This window comes from Ovis canadensis, chromosome 13 (genome assembly GCF_042477335.2).
Source record: "Ovis canadensis isolate MfBH-ARS-UI-01 breed Bighorn chromosome 13, ARS-UI_OviCan_v2, whole genome shotgun sequence".
In the NCBI taxonomy this organism is placed as follows: Eukaryota; Metazoa; Chordata; class Mammalia; order Artiodactyla; family Bovidae; genus Ovis; species Ovis canadensis.
In genome coordinates, this window is record NC_091257.1 from 83,341,048 (window position 1) to 83,351,875 (window position 10,828).

A 10,828-nucleotide genomic window follows, 5' to 3' on the forward strand; every position below is an offset into this window, starting at 1 on the left:
AGCTCTTTGGGTTCATCCTAAATCATCTATATTCATTTACATGCCAGAGATATAAATCCAACTTGAGCTAACTTAGGTCATAAGAAGAGTTCAGTGGCTCAAGGGATCTAAGGAATTATTTCAGGGAGGGCAGGGACGAGAGTTTCCAGACAACTAGACCAAGGAGTCAAGTAATTACTTCCATCTATTCCAGCATGTCAGTGTCATCCTTTCTCATCACAAAGGGGCTTCATCTATGCTCTCTTTACCATCCTAATCTTAATGGCATGAAACAATAACAATCATTTATTACCATCTCTCATGGTCCTAAGGGTTACCTTGGTGCAGCTGGTTGGTTCCTGTCCAGGTTCTTTCATGTGGTTGCAGTCCAGTGTCAGCTGACGTTGAAGTCATCTTCCTTACTCACGTATCTGAATCCTGGGCTGGGGCTGGGATAGCTGGGACTCCGAACACATTTCTTTCTATCACTCTCTGGTCTCTCCATGCGCTGTCTCTAGAATAGCACCCTATAAGCCAGAGTTCTTATATGACAGCTCAGAGCTCCAAAGTCTGGTGTCCCAAAAGAGACTGATAGAAGATTCATGGTCTTTTCTAACAGAATCTTGGAAGCTGCTTCTGCCACAGTCTGTGCATCAAATTAGTCAAAAAGACTTCTCCAGGTTCAAGGGGCGGGACCACAGATTCATCTCTTGATAAGAGAAACACCATGTTTGGGACTTCCCTGGTGGTCCAGTGGCTACGACTCTGTTCTCCCAAGGTAGGGGGCCTGGGTTCGATCCCTGGTCAGCTAACTAGGTCCCGCATGCCACAACCTGACACAGCCAAATAAATAAATAAAAATAAATAAATAAATAAAAGAATTCACCTGCCAATGCAGGGAACGTGGGTTTGATCCCTGATCCAGGAACTAAGGATCCGCAGGCCATGGAGCATCTTAGCCCACACACCACAACTACTGAAGCCTACGCATCCTTGAGCCTGAATTCTGCAACCAAAGAAGCCATCACAACGAGCAGCATGTGCTCCGTGGCTGGAGAGAGCCAGCACGTTGCAACGAAGAGCCAGCGCGGCCAAAAAGAGAGAGAGAGAGAAAGATCACTTTTGAAAATCATCGTATTTTTCTGCTGGAAACATGATCTGCGACAATTCTTTGGTTTGTCGTCTTACAGTTTCAGCCACCCTTTGGCCCCAAGTTAAAATCCCTGAGAGTGAGGGCCCATTGTATGTCTGGCAACCCAAGCCCAGTGAACCTGGACTAGGGGAACGATTGTCCTAGAAACACACAGTGGCCCTAGTGTACATGCGCCTGGCAGGTCTCAGAATGGGAGTGGTGCCAGGCAGGCAGTCCCTTGAGTGTTTGTGGCTCCAAGAGCAGTATGTAGTACCTCTACACAGTTCCTCACATCGTGCCTTCTACCCGGAACGCCTTTTCATGCTCCTTTCTATCCTGATCAGTCTTCTTTGTCTTTCATCTCTTGTCTCAGGAAGCACTTCCTCCAGGAGGTCTTCTCTTCCTTGAAACTCCCAAGGTTGGGTTAGGTGTTTCCTTCTCTCATTCCCCAAGATGTCTATGCTTACCTTTTAAAGCTTTTTCTTTTAGTTTATTTATTTATTATTTATTTCTTTAACAGTGCTGAGTCTTTGTTGCTGTGTACGGGCTTCTCATTGTGGTGGCTCCTCTGGTTGTGGAGCACAGGCTGTAGGTACAGGCGGTCTACAGTGCTTGCAGCATGCAGGCTCAGTAGTTGTGGCACATGGGCTTAGTTGCTCTGCAGCATGTGGGATCTTCCCGGACCAGGGATCGAACCTGTTTCCCCTGCGATGGCAAGTGAATTCTCATCCCCAGTACCACCAGGGAAGTCCTCTATGCTTACCTTGATTAGGTAAGCCCTCGATTAGGACTAATTACACTAACTCATAATTTCTTTCTTCTTCTTGTTTACCTGCTAAGACAATATAGCCAATCTTTTTTAATTGATGTGCAGTTGATGTACAATATTACTTTCTTTGAAAAGAAAATCTGTCCCTACTACACAGCTGTGAGCTTCTTTAAGGCAAAGCTTGTATTCCTAGTGACTAGTTCAGAATCTGGCATTTAGTGTGCGTGTGTGCTTAGTTGCTCTTAGTAGGTGCTTGATAGTTGCATGTGGAATGAATGAATTTGCTAGAGCTCAGAGGAGGCTGCCCTCACAGTGAACTGCTGTGTCCCCTGGTGTGAGCAGATGGCTCAGCTGCTGTGTGCTGGTGCAGAGAGAGGCCAGCTCCCCCCACCGCTGCCCAGGGGTGGAGCATCTGCTAGCTGCTGTGGGAGTCCTAAGCTGGCCTGCAGATGGAGGGGGCTGAAAGCCCCCAAGTCCACAAGCTCCACAGTCCTTGTGAGTCTCACTGCTATTGAGGGGCCACAGGAGGCCATGAAAACATCTGGGAGAGGAGATAGTTCTGGAGGAAAGCATCTGTGCCAGATGCTGAGCTTCACACAGATGGAAGAACCAGTCCTGGGATGGGATTTCTAACATCTGCTTGTGCGAAGGCCTGAGGTCAGATGGCCTCTGAGATGGCACTGAAAGTTGGCTTGATTGTTTGAATTAAGCCAGCCAAACCAGAGGCTATGGGCCAGGCAGACAAAAGACCAGCCAGAGTAGCCATGTATTGAGTCCTTACCATGCGCCAAGTACTACACTGAGCTCTACACTGGAAGGCGAACTCCTTTAACCCCTGTGAGGCAGGAACTCCTATTAATTTAAAAGAGGGCAAAGTTCAGAGAAAAGAAGTACCTTGTCTGAAGCTTCATGGCTCATAAAAACCAGAGCTGGGATTTGAACCCCTGTGTCTGACCTTAAGGGCTCAGCTCATCTACAGTATTCCGAGTAGAAGCCCCCCACCTCCCCCACAGTGGGGCTGGTGGGATGTGACTGCTCCAGATATAAGTTTTAGGAGAATGCTGGTTAAGGCTTTAAGTTCTTTGTTTTTATGGGTGGGGGTGCTGGTGCTTGGTAGACTCTGATCATGAACTACATACAGAATGGTGACCTTAATAAGCTTTGTGTGATCCTCTAGACTCAGTGATGCCTTCATGTAATTTAATCAGCTTCAACATTTGACTGAGACCTCCTAAGAGAACCTGAGCCAGAATTGGCAAGCTTACTTGCTTGCTTACTCCCGAATGCCTGGCGCACAGAAACTGTGAGATAATACAGGTGTACTATGCTAAGTCACTGAGTTTTGGGACTGATTTGTTACGCAGCAATAGATGACAAGTACAGATTTTGGTACCTGGGAATACATGCTGCTATAACCCATCTATGGGAGTGGCTTTAGAAACTGTTGATGGCAGAAAATGGAAAGGCTTTGAGGAAAGTGTTAGTGAAAAACTAATGTGCCTTGAATTAACAAACTGTTTCTTTTTTTCCTTGCGTACCATGTGGTTTACAAGAACTTAGTTCCCCAACCAGGGATTGAACCCTGGCCCTGGCAGTGAAAGTGCCACGTCCTAACCATTGTACCATCAGGGAATTCCTTTGAACAGATGGTTTACAGAAGTCTGATGGATTCAGAGGAGGATGCTGATAAGGGCTTCCATGAAACCCAGGAAATGTTACTTGAAATTGAAAGAAAGGGGATCCTTGTTACGTAGTGATGTAGGGAGTTTAGCAATGTTGTTGCCTACAGAAATGTGAGAAGTAGGAATCATACCTGCTGAATTGAGTGTTGAGGAATGTCCAGACAGTGTTGAAGGAGCCACCTGGTCTCTTGTTCCTTTTAGTAAAATGTGAGAAGAGAGAGATAAGCTAAAGGAAGGACTATAAAATAAGAAGGAACCAGACTATACAGTTTTGAAAATTTTCAGGGTCTTTGGGTGGCAAATGATGCTGAAAGTAAGGAATGGGCTGTGCTGTGCTAAGTCGCTCAGTTGTGTCTGACTCTTTGCAACCCCATGGACTGTAGCCCGCCAGGTTCCTCTGTCCATGGGGATTCTCCAGGCAAGAATACTGGAGTGGGTTGCCATATGCTCCTCCAGGGGATCTTTCCAACCCAGGGATTGAACTGATATCTCCCATATTGCAGGTGGATTCTTTACTGTCTGAGCCACCAGGGAAGAAAATTAAGGAATAGACAAATATAAAATTTGAGGCACTTCTAGGAAAGCATGGTCTAAAGGTGATGTCCACATGATGGCCGCAAAATCTTTTGCAAAGACTTCAGGAAATCCTAAAGTGGTACTTAAGAGAAATATTTCGTAAGTACAGCAAAGTGAATCAGCTATACATATATCCCCTCTTTTTTGGATTTCCTTCCTGTTTAGGTCACCACGGAGCACTGCGTAGAGTTCCCTGGGCTGTACAGCAGGTTCTCATTAGTTACCTGTTTTATGCATAGTTTCAATACTATACATATGTCAGTTCCGATCTCCCAATTCATCCCATCCCCTCTTCCCTTTAGATATCCATAGGTTTGTTCTCTACATCTGTGTCTCTCCATTTCTGCTTTGTAAATAACATCATCGATCTTATATACATGTATCTTTTAATACTTGAAAACATTTCATATGCCATTTGTAAGAGTTTGAGGAAGGGTGGGTTATTCTCTGACCTGAACAGCAGTCCATTAGTACTTTATTATTTCCTCTAATCCTCATAATAACCTTGTGAAGGTCCTCTCATTGTCTTCACTTTTTAAGTGAGGACACTGAGGCTTGAACAGATGAAGTGACCTGCCAATGCCACTCACTCAGTAAGCTGTAGGAGACCCAGGATCCAAATCCAGGCAATTCCAGAGTGCATACTTTAGCCCCTACCATATTCTACAGGACTTCTCAGAGCCTTTAATAGGCTAATGGGCATGTGAGTCTCCAAGAGTGGTTGTGCAGAATTTCACTTTATTCCAGTTAAAACTCTCTCATGACTATGACTCCAAGGACATACTTTGGGAAATGCTTTTGCAGGAACTGAGCCGGGTAAAAATTGAGAAGTCATTAAAGTGGGCTGAAGTCATTAAAGAAGTCATTAATAGTCAGATTTTGATAGATAACAAACAGTACCTCAGTGTCAGTCCCTTTCACAACACAAATTCACTGCTCTCTTATGTTGCTTACTCTAACCATTAATAAGATTGGAATTCAGGTTGAAAGAGTCAAAGACTCATCCAAATCTAGGACATAGTATTCTCATGACAGAAGGGAAGATTAAGAGATCGGGTAGAAACTTGGAATGCCTTTTAACTTCTACATGGACCTAGCATACGTCACATCTGTTCACTTGCCGCTGGCCAAAATATGTCACGTGGTCAAGCCCAAAGTCAATGGGATTTCATGTCCTCTTAACAGGTCATGAAGGAATAAATAATTCCAACAACATGGAAAATGGAGCCATTGAGCACCCTTGGGCAGGCATCTTCAGCAGCAGAAGGGAGGGAAGATGGAAGCTGAACTGTAAAGGCTTTAGGGAAAGGATGGGAGATACAAGAGCAGCAAAAAACAGAAGGCATGTAGGCTGATAGTTTTTATGGTTTCATATGGCCTCCTGGGTCCTAAACAGTCCGCCTAGCCTAGGACATGATGCTGGAAGCCCCAAGAGGAATATAGGGGTACCTGAATATCTTCTTTGATATCAGCCCTCAGTGTTAGAAATGTGTTGCTGGCTTGCTCATTTCCATATGCTTTACACATTCAGAGAGCCTTCTGCACAAACTCTTTTGAATCTATTTATACATCGTCATTTACCTCCCTCCCCCTTTTCGATTACTCCCTAATCAGCAGCTGATGATACCCACCCTATAACCTGAATGTGATGTCATCTTTGCTATTGTTCAAGAAATAGCACTTAACAGTTGTTAAATAGAGGAGTTCATTTTTAGAACACTGCCTGTTTATCTTCTCCTTCTTTACAAAGGTGATTAAGATTTATTTTTTCTTGGATGAGAACAGGCTTCATTGATTTCTGCCCCGAAGAGAGATAGGACAGTCGCATTAGCCGGAGAGGAGGTTAACCCTTTTCTTCCAGTCACTGAGGAAGTCTACACGGATGCCTCCTGCATTACGGTTGAGTGGGTAGACAGAGTCAGAATTGTCTTGCTTTGTACAGAAGTAGTAAACCCTGAAATCAGAGAGTGGGATCTCTCTGGGCTCAGTAGGGAGGCTATTTTGAGGATTCTAAATCGTGGGAAGCTTCCTCCTGGATAATTACCAGGGGTGAGTGTAACTTGCCCCAGACTAGCTCTAACTGCTATCTTCCATTTTCCCACGCTGGGGTCTGTACTTCCTTTCTTTCCTGCAGCTTCTACACCTCCTTGTATTCAAACTCCCGGATTTGAATCTGGATTTGAATACCTGGATTTGAGTATCTCTTGGATACAGATTTCTACATTTTAAGCTATTTATTATAGATCCAACTTCTGGGTATCAAAATCTGTATTAGTTTCCCATTATTGCTGTTAACAAATGGTCACACATTTAGTTGCTGAAAACAATACAGACTTATTACCTTATAATTCTAGAAGGCAGAGTCTGAAATGGGTCTTACAGGGCCAAAAGCAAAGTGTTGACAAGGTGGGATTCTTTCTAGAAGCTCTAAAAGAGAATCCATTTCTGGGCTTTTCCAGCTTCTTGAAACTGTCCACATTCCTTGACTCAGAGCCCCCTTCCATCTTCAAAATCAGCAATGAATGGCTGGTCTGTATTTCTAATGGTGTCATCTCTTTGGTGCTGACCTTTCAGGCTTTTCCCCATTTAAGGACCCTTGTGTTTACATTGAGCCCATTTGGATAATCCGGAATAATCTCTTTATCTTGAGGTTAGCTGATGAGCAACCCTTGACATGTACCCTTAATGCATTCACAGGTCCTGAGGATCAGGACATGGGCATTTCTGGGAGGTAAGTGGGAATTATTCTTGCTACCATAACCTTTAAATCTTTTGCTCTCGTAAAATATGCCAGTGGAGATAATACTATTTTACTTGCATTGGTGAGAGGGTGTCTTCTTTACTCAACCAACTGATTCAAACGCTAATTCTTTTTGTCAGACACCGTCACAGACACACCCAGAAAAATGTGTTACCAACTATCTGCGCACCTCTTCTCCCTGTCAAGTTGACAATATAAAATTAACAATCACTTGGTCACAGCTAAAGTTGAGAGGAGTCAGCAGGGGTCAGAGCATGTAGAGCCTTAGAAAACATGGTAAGAATATTGGCCTTTATTGTGAGATCCATAAGATGCCTTGGTCCCTATCTCCCTATCCTTTTCAGGGAGGATGAAATATTTGTGTATTTCCAACTTTGGATACAGTCAAATTTCCAGCACATTTATTAAATGAATAAGTGGATGAAGGAATACATGTGTTCCATGCATGGTTAGCACTTGCATATAAATATACATATACTTACATATCCATGTGACCTTTGGTTTCCACCTTGCCATGCAGCATTTATTAACATGGAAGAATAACTGGAGTTTGACAGAAGCCAAGTTATACTGCAAGCAAAGCAGTTAGAGCACGCTTTACCTTCTGGAAACATGCCATGCTGGCTTCGTGAAGGACAGGGCAGTTCCTAGAGAAGCATTTAGCTGTTAAAAGAACCTGGCATTAGATTTAAATTGACTGATGAAATGGCACCTGATTTGCTTACAGCCGGAGGGTCCTGGGTAACTTTTGGAAAGGCCCAAATTTCTTATTGTGCAGGGAGAGCTTGAAGACTGTTATTAGGCAAATCGATGGATTAAGAAATAGTTTTTGGGAGTTCTACGCCCAGAAGCATGAAATGGTCTTCAATTCTATAGCTTCCCCATAGAATGCTTGTGATAAATGGTAACCGTGGTCAGGAAGACTATAGAGTAACATGAAAAATGCTTACTATCAAATCCCAAGTGGAATGTAAAGCAGTATATGGAAGGGTGTAAATGATTTTTTGTTCTGGCTGCACTGGGTCTTTGCTGCTGTGCACAGGCTTTGTCCAGTTGCAGCGAGGGGAGCTACTCTTCCTTGCAGTGCATGGGCTTCTCATTGTGTTTCCTTCTCCTGCTGTGGAACATGGGTTCTAGAGCACACAGGCTTCCGTAGTTGCAGAGCACGGGCTCAGTAGTTGTGACACCTGGGCTCAGTAGTTTCAGCGCACAGGCTTAGTTGTCCCTCGGCATGAGGGATCTTCCTGGGCTAGGGATCAAACCCCTCTCCCCTGTGCTGGCAGGCGGATTCTTTAACCACTGGACCACCAGGGAAGTCCTGTAAATGATATTTTTAATGTTCATATAGAAATCTGCTAAGGAACAACATGGGTGGTGGTTATGTTAAGATAGTGGGACTATAGTTAATGTGTTTGATAATAAAAATAGAAGCAGCTTAACTTTGGCTTCTTTGGTGGCTCAGAGGTTAAAGTGTCTGCCTCCAGTGTGGGATACCGGGTTCGATCCCTGGTTTGGGAAGACCCCCTGGAGAAGGAAGTGGCAACCCACTCTAGTACTCTTGCCTGGAGAATCCCATGGACGGAAGAGCCTGGTAGGCTAGAGTCCACAGGGTTGCAAAGAGTCGGACACGACTAAGTGACTTCACTTTCACTTTATTGAGCATTTAATATGCCTGGCATTGTATTCAGCATTTTGTGTGGATCATCTTATTTATACCTCATAATAACGCTATGAGGTAGGTACTCAGTGGAGGAATGAGCCTGAAGAAACTGTCTGAGAGAGGTTCCCTGGTTTCTTGAAAGCTATGCAGGTGATATATTAGTTGGTATAGGGTAAGGTTTGCTGTGGTAACAAAATCCCCAATCTCAGTGATCTTGCAAAGTGAAAGCTTTATCGCTTGCTCATGTAGTTCAGATGGTTCTTCTTGATGGTTCTACTTGAAAGGTGACTTAGGGACCCTGGATGTTCCTATCTTGTAGCTCTGTCCCCTCAATGTTCTTATGTCCAGTCATGTAGACCAGACAGAGAGAGAGAGTGGAGAAGTCCCACTTGTGACTTAAGAATAGCCTCGATGGGACTTCCCTGGTGGTCCAGTGGTTAAGACTCCAATGCAGAGGACCTGGGTTCCATCCCTGGTTGGAGAACTAAATCCTGCAGGCCACAAATAAAGATCTCACAAGCTGCAATGTAGATCTGGAGCAGCCAAATTAAAACAAAACAAAACAAAACAAAAAATGCCAGAAACAGCTTTGGGCAGGAAGTGACATTTCAGCTCATATTTTCATTGGTAATAACTCTGTAACTTGGGGCTATCCTAAACACGAGGTAGTCTGGGAAATGTAGTCTTTCTGTGTTCAGAGGGAGAGGAAATAGTTTGATGGATACAAAGCACTGCTTCTGGGAAGTGTTCCTAGGGAGTGGCTGAGCTTGAACTCAAACCAGGGATTCTGATTCTCAGGGATTCTGAGACCTGGAAGGTGCTTAAAATTTCAAGGCAATGGAGTAGTTGCTCCCGAGCAGGTGGGTGTCGAATGAGTAAGCATAGACTTTCTTACTAAGAAGAAAGCAGGCTCATTAGCAAAACAAGATCATTTAAATAGTATTCTTAGACTTTCATTGCATCAGCATCACTTGGAGGGCTGATTAAAACAGACAGCTGTGCCCCATCCCAGAGTTTCTGGTTCCCTAGGTTCATGTCAGAGCCTGGGAATCTGCCTTTCTAACATGTTCTCACAGGGTGATGAGGCTGATGGTTTGAGGGCCACACTTGGAGAAATAGGCTTCCCAGTGGCTCAGTGGTAAAGAATCTGCCTGCCAATGCAGGAGGCTTGAGAGTTATGGGTTTGATCCCTGGGTCAGGAAGATCCCCTGGAGAAGGAAATGGCAATTCACTCCAGTATTCATTCTTGGATAATCCCATGGACAGAGGAACCTAGTGAGCCTCAGCCACAGGGTTGCAAAGAGTTGGACATGACTTAGTGACTAAACCACCACCACGTCAAGAACTACTGATATATAGAGAGTTGTTGTTGTTGTTCCAGTCGCTAAGTTATGTTCGACTCTTTGCAACCCCAAGGACTGTAGCCTGCCAGGATCCTCCATCCATGGGATTTCCCAGGCAAGAATGCCAGAGAGTGTTGCCATTTCTTTCTCCAGGGGATCTTGCTGATTCAGGGATTGAACCCATGTCTCCTGCATTGGCAGGCAGATTCTTTACCACTTAGCCACCAGGGAAGCCAGTATAGAGAATAAAGAATACTAAATATTGACATTTATAAAACTTGTAACCGTGATATAAATAATTCAGGGTACACTCTCACGGTAGAAAAGTCAGCCTTTGTAAGAGTGAATGTCCCTTCGCATCCTTGATCTGTCCTGCCCTGTCTTCATCATTCTTGTCAGAGGCAACCTCTGGTACCAGGCTCTTGTGTGTTACTCAAGTAATATTCTATGCACTTAGAAAGATTATCGCTAAATAGAAGTGTATATTGTGTCATATATCAGTTTTATGCAAACATAAACTTACTCTATTCTGCAACTGTTTTCCCCCCTTATTCAATGTCTTAGAGATCTTTCCAAAAGATTAATATGTAGGTTGACATCACGCTTTTTAATACAACTTAGAGTTCCCACTTTCTTATATTTTCCTAATCATTTGTAATGAAGTCATATTTCTTCTATAGTAGTAATAATCGAGCATTTAAAATAGCGGTGGAAAGAATAGTCATAATAGCAATTTATTGAGGGACAATTTATTAAGTGCAGGCACTATGTAAGTCTTTGTGCTTTATCTTTTTTAATCCTCTTGGTAACTCTGTGGGATTGGTGTTATTATTGTACTTTACAGATGAGGAAATTGAGGCTTAGATGGATTAAGTAACTTGGCTCAATATATTATATTCAGTAGATGGTACAGAGACAAATTGAAT

At 43.7% G+C, this 10,828-nt stretch overlaps 1 non-coding gene across 1 annotated transcript; it reads right to left on the reverse strand.

Annotated features, from left to right (window-relative positions):
- Positions 1-3,440: 3,440 nt before the first annotated feature.
- TRNAE-UUC (transfer RNA glutamic acid (anticodon UUC)) lies at positions 3,441-3,512 on the reverse strand. Its single transcript has one exon. It is a non-coding gene; the product is annotated as a tRNA-Glu (tRNA).
- Between the last annotated feature and the right edge of the window lie 7,316 nt (positions 3,513-10,828).